The sequence below is a fragment of the Ranitomeya imitator genome, chromosome 1 (genome assembly GCF_032444005.1).
Source record: "Ranitomeya imitator isolate aRanImi1 chromosome 1, aRanImi1.pri, whole genome shotgun sequence".
NCBI lineage: Eukaryota > Metazoa > Chordata > Amphibia > Anura > Dendrobatidae > Ranitomeya > Ranitomeya imitator.
The window spans coordinates 880,627,309-880,639,140 of record NC_091282.1 but is presented as its reverse complement, the minus strand read 5'-3'; the positions used below and the strand labels follow the sequence as shown (position 1 = coordinate 880,639,140).

The 11,832-nt window shown below is 47.2% G+C and overlaps 1 long non-coding RNA gene across 1 annotated transcript; it reads right to left on the bottom strand.

Moving 5' to 3' along the window:
- Positions 1–1,845: 1,845 nt before the first annotated feature.
- Positions 1,846–3,919, bottom strand: LOC138652373 (uncharacterized). The gene is made up of 2 exons (XR_011315633.1): positions 3,567–3,919; positions 1,846–3,018 (listed from the first exon to the last, which is right to left on the bottom strand). It is a non-coding gene; the product is annotated as an uncharacterized lncRNA (long non-coding RNA).
- Between the last annotated feature and the right edge of the window lie 7,913 nt (positions 3,920–11,832).

Sequence of the window (11,832 nt, the reverse complement as noted above, 5' to 3'; positions counted from 1 at the left end):
TTTCCCCTTTTCAAACAGGTTTCACAGCGTGCTGAAGATTCGGACGGTGAGGAGGTCGGCCTTGATATTGACCTCCTCATCGATCTTGTCAGAGACAGGGAGCCATTGTGGTATATGGGTGACCGCCGCCATGCTGATCTCTCAGTGACCCGTCGACTCTGGGAGCAAATCTGCTGTGAATTGATTCCGAGGTGGAAGGACCTAGATGTTCAGGCCCAGATTCAAGAACGTAAGTATCCTCAGTTCAGTTTTGGTGATGCATTCTAAAATGCTGTTTCTAACCAAGTTGTCTTTCTCCTATTTTAACAGGTGAGCGGATTGTGAAAAGGTGGCGGTCGATCAGGGATCGCTTTAAGAAGGAGTTCAATAAAGAGATGCGGGCCCTGAGTGGATCTGGAGGATGCAGGAGCACGTACAAATACGCAAGGGCCCTGTCGTTCCTCAGGTCAACAACGGTCACCCGAAGGTAAATATTACCCACCACATGCACTAATGTTTAACATGTCTAACCTCTTTTGCTCTTTCAGCCAGGGCCATGCAATGACAGTATATTAATTGTTTGTTTCTCTCTTTTTCCACAGTACCGTTGGGAGCACTCGGGAGCCTGCAGCACAATTGAACACTTCTGGGGCGATCCCTCAGGAGGCCGCCACCGAGGGACACTTTGACAGTGAGGAACCCTCTGCACCTTCCCACTCTGCACCTTCCCACTCTACTGATCCCTCTTTCCCATCCACGAGCGCTGGAGCATCCTGGCCGGTTCCATTGCATGTAGCTGCTGGTGAGAACATAGCGTTTCCTGTACCCCACCCCTCTGCTGCAGCCACCTCTAGTACACCTGTAGCATCGGGGCGGTTTCGCCAGAGGGGTCAGGTACATAGTTATGCTCCCGAGTTCTTGCACCTGAACGCATCGTTCCAGAACTGTCTGAAAGTTTTGTCCGAGCAAATGGCTGCAGGATTTACAGCCATTTACACTGTAGTTTACACTTCTGGTAACGATGCGTTCAGAGGCAAAACAGTCACCGAACAACACTTTTTTTCAGTCGGTGCTTGAGCAAATGGAGACGCTATCTATTTCTCAGCAGATGCAAGTAATGGAATCCTGCCAGTCTACTCTAGCGCTAATTGCCTCTAGAGCAGATAGTCTTTCCAACCATCCTCCAACTGGCCCCCCTTCCTCCACTGTCCACCACTACAGCCAGTACCATCCTCCTGACCCGTATCGCCAAACTGACCTTGCCCCATCCCGCCCAACTAGCCATCATCCACATCGTGCCCCGTCCCAACAACCACAACACTATCCGCATTCCCGTGCCCCTTCCCACCAGCCACACCACCAGCCCCGTGCCCCTTCCCACCATCCACACTACCAGCCTCCCGCCCGTGCCACTTCCCACCCATATGATGATCCCGACCCATACAACTTCCCATCTACTTCATCCTCGCCTCCTCTCCCTGCCCACTTCCAACAGACTCTATCACCCTCTTCCCAAACATCTTCTACACACATCACTCATTCTGCCACCCAATCCTCACAAAACATTTCCTACACCCCTCCATCCTACCAAATTTCTAACCCGAATCCCACTTTCTTGTCCACCCGCTCAATTGCTTTCTCCACTCCTTCACCCCTAACCGTTGAACAATCTCCACCACCATCACATTCCTCTCTCCACACTCCCACTGTCGAAGTGTCCCTATCAGACAGTCCCTCCGATATTATCTCCACCCCGACATATGAAAACATTTAGTATCCCATTTTTTGGCGTGTTGTTACGTTAGGTTAATAAAATTTTTTTGGTTGAAAACTCTCTTGTATTTATTCATTAGGCACAAATAAGACTTTTGTTAGAAAAGGTTTATTAGTAACAGTAGTACTTTGGGTAAAACCAAAAAAGATGCAAATCTTGGTTTAAAAATAAACTCAAACAGGTACCCAACATGGGTAAAAGGTAAACACAAACAGGTACGCAACATGAGGGTGAAAACCTAACTTGTACACAACATGGGTAAAGGTAAAAACAACAGGTACGCAACATGGGTAAAAGGTAAACCCAAACAGGTACGCAACATGAGGGTAAAAACCAAACTGGTACACAACATGGGTAAGGTAAAAACAACAGGTACACAACATGGGTAAAGGTTAAAGTAATTACTAGGTACATACAACATGTTTAAACTCTATCATCCTGCCAGTGTATTCTTCCTTAGGGCGAACTAAAATATTCTGCAAAGTGATCCCGTATTCTGGAAACTGTGGCAGAACTTCTGTATGTCTGGTTGCTATAATCCATCAAGGTGGTTTCGGCAGAGTGGTCCTCAATGGAAAGCTGTTCCTTGGATATAACACAATTGTGTAGGACAACACACGCTTTCACCACCTCATCCACAGTGTCTGTCTTTAAGTTTATGGATGTCAAGAGAACTCTCCATTTGGCGGTTAGGATCCCAAACGCACACTCCACCATTCTCCTTGCACGTGTGAGTCTGTAGTTGAAAATTCTTTTAGTATTGGTTAAACCACGGCTGGAGTAGGGTTTCAAAAGATGCTCTGAAAGCTGAAAAGCTTCATCCCCAACACATACAAATGGCATTGGTGGCTCAGAGGTTTGAGGCAGTGGTCTTGGGGGGGGAAATTGAAAGGTTTGGCCATATAAATGCCGCCCCATAGAAGACAGTTTGAAAACTTGCGAATCATTAGAACGGCCATACGCGATGGCCATCAGCACGATTGAAAAGTACTACTTGTAGTTGAAATACTGAGATCCAGAACCAGCCGGTTTCACGATACGGATGTGTTTCCCGTCCACCGCACCCAAGCAATTGGGAAACTGGCACTTCCAGGAATCTGTCAGCTACTTCCAACCATGTCTGCATTATGGGATGTGGAATGTATTCTTCATGCAGACAGTCCCACAGTCCACGGCAAGTGTGCCTCACTATTCCTGATATTGTGGAAATGCCCAGTCTGAATTGAAAATGTAGGGAAGACAGGGATTCACCGGTTGCTAGGAATCTATGAAGAAAAGGAAGGCAGAAATTACTACAAAATCAAAATATCAAATAAAGAGTCCACGGGGGGCGTGGCCTGCAGCTGAGAGAGAAGGACGCGTGTTCTCTGAGCTCCATTAACAACTGCCACAATCTGCTCAATCTAAAGATCAACAAGTCCCATCCGCACCACTGAAGGGTGTCATCTACCTCCCTGAAGACAGTGGAGCCTGCATTTGGCCTTTTTAACTGTTCACACAGGCTGGGAGCGCAGCAGAGGATCGAGGCCTAGGACCAGGCCTGAAGCCGGCTGGAGGTACTCCCTGACCGCGTCCTGCCTGGGAGGCTGTACCCGACCCCCATCCCCCCGCGGGTGAAGTGGCCCTGATAGAGTGAAGGAGCCCCCTTCATTGGAGACATCCGGGCCCTTAACGCTTACCAGCGTGCGCCTCGTGTCTGTAACCGGGGACACATAGAAGAAGTAGCCCGCCCGCCGGCCCCTGCAGCATTCTCCAGCCGCGCTGCTCCTAAAGTGGAGAGAACGCGCCGCGGGAGGAAACCCCCACAACTCACTGTCTGGTGTGGGCTCCAGAGCGGCCCCTCAGAGAAGTACATCCCCCTGACCGGCACACGGAGGCACAGATCACCGCGGCAGCTGCTGGCGAAGTGCAGCGGCACCGGCTCCATCCAGACGTCGGGAGAGGTGAGGAGAGGCTGCTTGCGGCCACAGCTCCCCTGATAGGAGTCGGCCGAGTGGTGTTGCTGGCATTTGACCCCCTGAACAGACCCCTGCTAGCTGCACCGCACGGCAGAGAGGAGCCCTGTCGGCCCTGGGAGGGGGCAGGGATATAGAGGGACGGAAACTGTGGTGCTGCGTGCCTGCTGCTTGGAACTGATTGGAGAAGCTAGCTGCCCTGTCTGGGAGTGATCCTTCCACCACACCAGAGAGGATTAAGCTCACAGAGACCTGCCTGTCAGAATTATATACATCCTGAGACAGAGGAAGCCCACTTGCACACAATATTACCTGCTAGCCCTCTCCTCCTTACCCCAAATACTACATCCTCCAATCGTACTGGGGTCACCCTCCCTGCCACTGTGCAAACAAGCCTATATAAGTGATTTTTCTACTCACCGTGGTACACCTGAACAGGAGCTAGACCGCTGAAGATTCCCCTGGGGGACAAGCTCACTTCTCGGGTTATAAAACGAAACCACAGCTCCATAAGACACTTTGTTAATCTGAGATCTCACATAAGCAGCCTGCGGTGACTGGTACTCCACTGACACCTAGTGGCCATACTTCTCGCCAGCGGGGAGTGTGGTGCGGAGAGGTGACTGCCTGACGGGAGGTGAGCGGTGGCTGGGGAGTGCTGGCTGCTGGGGCTGCGGGAGCTGAGACCGGGGTGGTCGGGTCTTTGCAGAGGTGAACTAGTGACCCCCTGACAGTTTATGCTCTTGGAACCAGAGAGCACAACAAACCCCACAGAGAGAGGAGCACTGGGCACAATAGATCCCTAGACCAAGAAAGTGCACAAATTGAACTACCAAAGTTCACCATCCCTCCTTAGTGCACATAGGATAAAGTAAAACAAGGGCAATATAAATCAAACTCCAAACGATTACTGCCCTCTCCTAAGAGCCCAAATCCAGAGAAGTATAGTGAAACTTCTGCAAAAGACGCTAGATTGCTCATGTGAGCTTAAGCAGACCTGCACTGACACCTACTGGTCGCATAAGGGATTTATCAGCTTTAATATTCCCTCAGAACTGCAGATCTCTCTGTGCATTACTGCCCTGATTGAAGCAGTAAAACTGACAAACTTAGTGACTGTCGTGAACCCAAAAAGATGAAACTATAATATCTTCTGCAGACAGCTAGAGGAGGAGCTAGAAGCATTCTTTTATAACCTGAAACAGTGCACAATGGTTAAATCCAGCACCAAAACGCCTAGATCAACTAAAGCCAATACTCTAACTTCGCAATCAGACATGGATAAATTTCTAAAAAAGCGTTTAACTGCCGCTAGTGCTATTAAAACAAATTACCCTTCTGACCAAGCTCCAGACGGAGAGACTGATACAGACATGGAAAGTGACTCTGATATGGGTTCAGGAGGCAAAGAACAGCCAGTAACGCGTTCCTTTATTAAACGAATTTTGTCCAAGGTACTGGAACCCATTGGAAAGGAGCTGACTGACATTAAGCAAGAGATATTCCAACAAGGCCACAGACTGGAGTCTTTAGAGAATGCCCAAAGCAGCCATGTGGAATATTCCAATGCCATTTTGACCTGTATTAAAGCACAAGAGGAACAGATACAAATCGTACACTCTACTTTAGAGGATCACGAGAATAGAGAGCGCAGGAACAACATCAGGATTAAAGGTTTGCCAGAATCTGTGGCCGCTGAGGCTCTAATCAAAGCGGCTACAGAAATATTCCGCTCCCTCCTAACAGATCAAGACCCACAGGATATAGAAATTGTTAGGATCCATAGAGCTCTCCGCCCCAAGCCTAAACAAGGGGACCCTCCTAGGGATGTTTTGTGTAGGTTTCTTGATTTCCGCACTAAAGATCTTATTCTAAAGCGCGCGAGGGAGGCGCAAGAAGTTAAGTTTGAAGGCTCACTGCTCAAACTGTTCCAAGACTTATCAGCAATAACCCTGAGGAAACGCTATGTACTCAAACCATTTACAGAGGCTCTCATCCAGAAAAAATTACAGTACCGCTGGCTTTACCCATTTGGGATACAAGTCATTGCACAGGACAAGAGACTACAAGCCAGATCGTCGGCAGACATCAGGAAAATCTGCGGGGAACTGAACATCACCCTGGCCCAGTACCCGGACATTGAGTCCTTTCATGCAGCTTCCTCGCTGCAACCCCTTCCTACTCCGACACCATGGCAGTCTGTCTCCACACCCAAATCTCAAAAGACTAGACGCAAAGGTCTCAAAACGACTCCCACTAAAGATCAAGTCACTTGAAGAGAACATCAAACTGTATGGATAACTTTAAAAGACCTGAGCCTTAATGATTCTCCCAGAGATTGAGCTCCTATTCATGTACCAATTGAGTACAAGTTTAATGCATTAGTTTTAAAACAATGTTTCGGTTATTTAATACAATTAATGTTTTGTTAACTTACCTCCAAACTAGCTGACAACATGTCATCTCTTTCAAATAAATATTCTGATATGTTGCACTCAAACGAGTGCGTTGTTGCTCTAAATCCCCTCTTGTTGTTTCAACTTTTCCTATTTTCTATACTTCTTCCCCCTTTCCCCCCTCTATCCCCTCCCCCCCCCTCCATCTCCCCAGGCACCTCGGGATGATCTCCTTCAAGTAACGAAATATCCAGATGGCGGATAGTCAGAGAACATTCAAACTACTTACGCTCAACGCTAAAGCGTTCAACTCACCGATACCCAGAGGCCAAACTCTCTCGCACTTCAAGAAGAAAGGTATAGACTTACTCCTACTGCAGGAGACTCACTTTACTGACAATAAAGTCCCTTCATTTAGCAAAGCACATTATGACAGATGGTTTCATGCCACCTCGCCACAAAAAAAGTCAAGAGGAGTGTCGGTGGCCATAGCCAAGGACATTCCTTTTCAATTTCATGATCAGATGACAGATACAAATGGTCGCTATTTACTGGTGAAGGGGATTTTGGCGGGAGTGGCCGTAACCATATGCAATGTTTATGCCCCAAACAAGAAACAGTTGAAATGGCTGCTAGCCACATTCAAAAAAATAAGAGACTTTAGGGAAGGCATCCTCTTATTAGGAGGTGACTTAAACTTAGCCCTCGAACCAAGTTTAGATACTACAAAAAAAAAAAGTGCGATCTCCTTAAGAGACTTGGCCAGATTGAAGCAGTCCTTGCACTCCTTGAACCTGATAGACATATGGCGCTACATGCACCCATCAACGCGAGACTATACCTTTTACTCTCACCCGCATGGCTCATACCACCGTATTGATTACCTATTCGCACCACGATCCTTACTACCCAAAATTAAGCATGTGGAGATAGTTCCCTCCTTATTTTCTGACCATTCTTATGTAACGACTGAACTAGTACTGTCCAAGCAATTTTCCCCATGTAGAACTTGGCAATTAAACGATTCCTTACTGGATAATGCTGCAAATAAAATACGTATCCAAAAAGCCATAACAACATATTTTGAGTTAAATAATAATGCGGAGACATCACCGCTAATAATCTGGGAGGCACATAAGTCTGTAATCAGAGGAGAATTCATATCAATAGCATCCTATTTGAATAAAATGAAGGGCAAGGAGATTGACTCTCTTTATGAAGAGATAAAACGCTTAGAATCCCAACATAAGAAAACCTTACTACCACAAACCCTGATAGAACTCACAACCAAGAGACAAAGATTAAAAGATATCCTGAGAGAGCAATCAGTTAAGTTTTTTGCCTCTTTGAAAAACCGTATATATGTACATGGAGATAAGGCCTCAAAGCTAACCATGTCACTAATAAAAAAAAGACAAGCCCGCACATTCATTCATCTTATTAAAACAAAATCAGGTTTAAAGATCCAGAATTACTCTGAGATAGAGAAAGAATTCTTGTCCTACTATAAGTCTTGATATCAATTACGTCCGGAAGAAGGAGAAAAAGAAAAGTACCAAAAGAGACAAGATATCCAATCCTTTCTAAAACACTTAAAGCTCCCGGCCCTATCTAAATCCCAACAAGTGCAATTAGCTATACCATTTACTCTGGCGGAGCTCCGGTCGGCCCTGTCGAAGTGTCCTAAAGGGAAGGCTCTAGGCCCAGACGGCTTCTCGACTCATTATTACAGCACCAATTCTGAGATCTTACTCCCCCATTTGCTCAACCTGTGTAATTGTCTTCGGGAGGGAGGAGTGGCACCGCGGCAGCTACTTGAAGCCAGAATCTCACTGATCTATAAAGAAGGGAAAGGTCCGGAACAGTGTGGCAGTTATAGACCCATATCATTGTTAAATACGGATCTGAAGATATACGCGAGAATGATGGCAGACAGGGTTGCGGCGGTGCTCCCTCAATTAATCTCCTTAAACCAATCTGGATTTGTGAAAGGAAGAGAGGGGAAAGACAACACTTACAAAATCTTACACTTGATGCAATTTGCTAAAATGAGAAAGCTACCAATGGCACTAATGAGTATTGATGCTGAGAAGGCATTTGACAGGGTCGACTGGGTTTTCCTACAAGAAACATTATCACAATTTGGCTTCCCCCCATCAGTAATAACTGCCATCATGGGAATGTACTCATGCCCCTCAGCTAGAATTAAACTAAATGGATCTTTGACAGACTCATTTCAGATCCACAATGGTACGAGACAGGGCTGCCCCCTATCCCCGCTGTTATTTGTATTGTCAATCGAACCACTCTTACAAGCCATCCAACAATGCACTGAAATAACAGGCCTACAGATCCAGGGAACCCACTACAAAACTGCAGCGTTTGCAGATGACCTCATGTTGGTGGTCTCTAGACCACTGAGGAGTAGAGTTGAGCGACCTTGACCTTTTTAGAGTCGAGCCGGGTTTCGCGAAACCCGACTATCTCAAAAGTCGGGTCGAGTGAAATCGGCCGATTATGACGTAAAGTCGGGATCGACCGAAACACGAAACCCAATGCAAGTCAATGGGGCAGCATAGTCGGCAGTGAGTGGGGGCCAGGAAAACACCTAGAGTGCCCATTTTAATGTCAAAACCATCCATTCTTCTTAATGAAGCTTGTCAAGCGTAATTTACCTTATAATAATTGGAAGGCATTTGAAATTGGGGTTCATTTGGCTAAAGTTGTGGTGGGTAGGGCTGGTTCAAGTAATTAGTGGGCCCAGGAAATCTGGACCACGTCACGGCAGTGGAGCAGGGAGAGGTAAGTATTTCAACTTTGCAAGTGCTGTGAACCTGAGCAAGCAGGGGGGGCCCACTCGTTGGCATTGGCACTGGCACAGGGCCCCTCAAAGTACAGCGGTGTGTTTGCACGGCGGGGGCGCCTCCCACCGGCAGCAACACTTTTGCGTACCATGAGAGGCCCTGTGCCAGTGACGTCGCCAACTAGTATTCCTCCCCCCACCTGATGAAGGAACCTGCACTTTCATCTGCACCTTCCTGTTTGTCCCCGTGTAAGGTGGTATGGTATGCGGGAAGGGGGACCTGACTTTCAGCAGGGTCACAATCTTGCAGTGTAGCGTGCACGGGAAATGTTGCGTTATAGGTCAATGTACCAGCAGACTCATCTATCACTGGCTGGGCAATGGGCAGGATGAGGAGGAAACACAGATATAGGCCCAAAGAATAAAGTGGGCTAAATGCAGTTCAAAATTGGTAACACAGGAGTAACCAGGGGGCATTGCAGTGGAGGACAACTGGAATGAGAGGCTGACACAGAGAGTAGGCCCAAATCAGTAAGTAGTCGAAATGCAGTTCAAAATTGGCAACAGTAGTAAACAGGCGGCACAGCTTTGTTCAGTGGAGGAGAACAGCAAGGAGTGGCAGACACCGATAGTAGGCCCCAACCCAACTAGTAGGCCAAATGCAGTCTAACATTAACAACTACTTAACGAGCGCCTGAAAACGGAATTTCAGGACAGGAAACCAGGAGAACAGCAAGGAGCGGCAGACACCGATAGTAGGCCCCAAACCAACTAGTACGCCAAATGCAGTTGTTCCGTTTAACCACAATTTAATGAGAGCCTGAAGATAGAAGTTCAGGAAAGGCAACCTGGAGAACACCTTGGAGTGGAACACACCATCTCTCTACACCCCATACCCAATTTGTAGGTCTAATGCAGCGTAGTTTCCAACAACTACTAAACGAGAGCATGATGATCGAAGCATTGGCGAGGAAACCTGGGGAACACCTTGGAGTGGAACACACCATCTCTCTACACCCCATACCCAATTTGTAGGCCTAATGCAGCGTAGTTTCCAACAACTACTAAACGAGAGCATGATGATCGAAGCATTGGCGAGGAAACCTGGGGAACACCTTGGAGTGGAACACACCATCTCTCTACAGTGGAACACACCATCTCTCTACACCCCATACCCAATTTGTAGGCCTAATGCAGCGTAGTTTCCAACAACTACTAAACGAGAGCCGGAAGATCGAAGCTCAGGAAAGGCAACCTGGAGAACACCTTGGAGTGGAACACACCATCTCTCTACACCCCATACCCAATTTGTAGGCCCAATGCAGCGTAGTTTCCAACAACTACTAAACGAGAGCCGGAAGATCGAAGCAATGGAGAGGAAACCTGGGGAACACCTTGGAGTGTAACACACCATCTCTCTAAACCCCATACCCAATTTGTAGGCCTAATGCAGCGTAGTTTCCAACAACTACTAAACGAGAGCATGAAGATCGAAGCAATGGAGAGGAAACCTGGGGAACACCTTGGAGTGGAACACACCATCTCTCTACACCCCATACCCAATTTGTAGGCCTAATGCAGCGTAGTTTCCAACAACTACTAAACGAGAGCATGATGATCGAAGCATTGGCGAGGAAACCTGGGGAATACCTTGGAGTGGAACACACCATCTCTCTACAGTGGAACACACCATCTCTCTACACCCCATACCCAATTTGTAGGCCTAATGCAGCGTAGTTTCCAACAACTACTAAACGAGAGCCGGAAGATCGAAGCAATGGAGAGGAAACCTGGGGAACACCTTGGAGTGTAACACACCATCTCTCTACACCCCATACCCAATTTGTAGGTCTAATGCAGCGTAGTTTCCAACAACTACTAAACGAGAGCATGAAGATCGAAGCAATGGAGAGGAAACCTGGGGAACACCTTGGAGTGGAACACACCATCTCTCTACACCCCATACCCAATTTGTAGGCCTAATGCAGCGTAGTTTCCAACAACTACTAAACGAGAGCATGATGATCGAAGCATTGGCGAGGAAACCTGGGGAACACCTTGGAGTGGAACACACCATCTCTCTACAGTGGAACACACCATCTCTCTACACCCCATACACAATTTGTAGGCCTAATGCAGCGTAGTTTCCAACAACTACTAAACGAGAGCCGGAAGATCGAAGCAATGGAGAGGAAACCTGGGGAACACCTTGGAGTGTAACACACCATCTCTCTACACCCCATACCCAATTTGTAGGCCTAATGCAGCGTAGTTTCCAACAACTACTAAACGAGAGGCGGAAGATCGAAGCAATGGAGAGGAAACCTGGGGAACACCTTGGAGTGTAACACACCATCTCTCTACACCCCATACCCAATTTGTAGGCCTAATGCAGCGTAGTTTCCAACAACTACTAAACGAGAGCCGGAAGATCGAAGCTCAGGAAAGGCAACCTGGGGAACACCTTGGAGTGGAACACACCATCTCTCTACACCCCATACCCAATTTGTAGGCCCAATGCAGCGTAGTTTCCAACAACTACTAAACGAGAGCCGGAAGATCGAAGCTCAGGAAAGGCAACCTGGGGAACACCTTGGAGTGTAACAAACCCTCTCTCTACACCACGGAAGGGCTGATTCTTAGGAAGGAAGGCTGTCGGAAAGAAGCAGGGCGCGTCCGAGGGTGATTATATTCTTATTAGGTATATACTCACCCTCGGACGCGCCCTGCTTTTTTATTTGTAATGAATGTTTATTTGCAATGTGGTTTTGACTTACTCTATTTTTTTGGTAAATAATGATTTTATTATTTTCATTGTTTTGCATCTTCTTGGCAATAATATAAAGAAGACGCGACAGGACAACACTCGGTGGATGCCATATCTGTGTTTAAAATTGAAAAAACCTTTCAGTTAACTACTTGCAG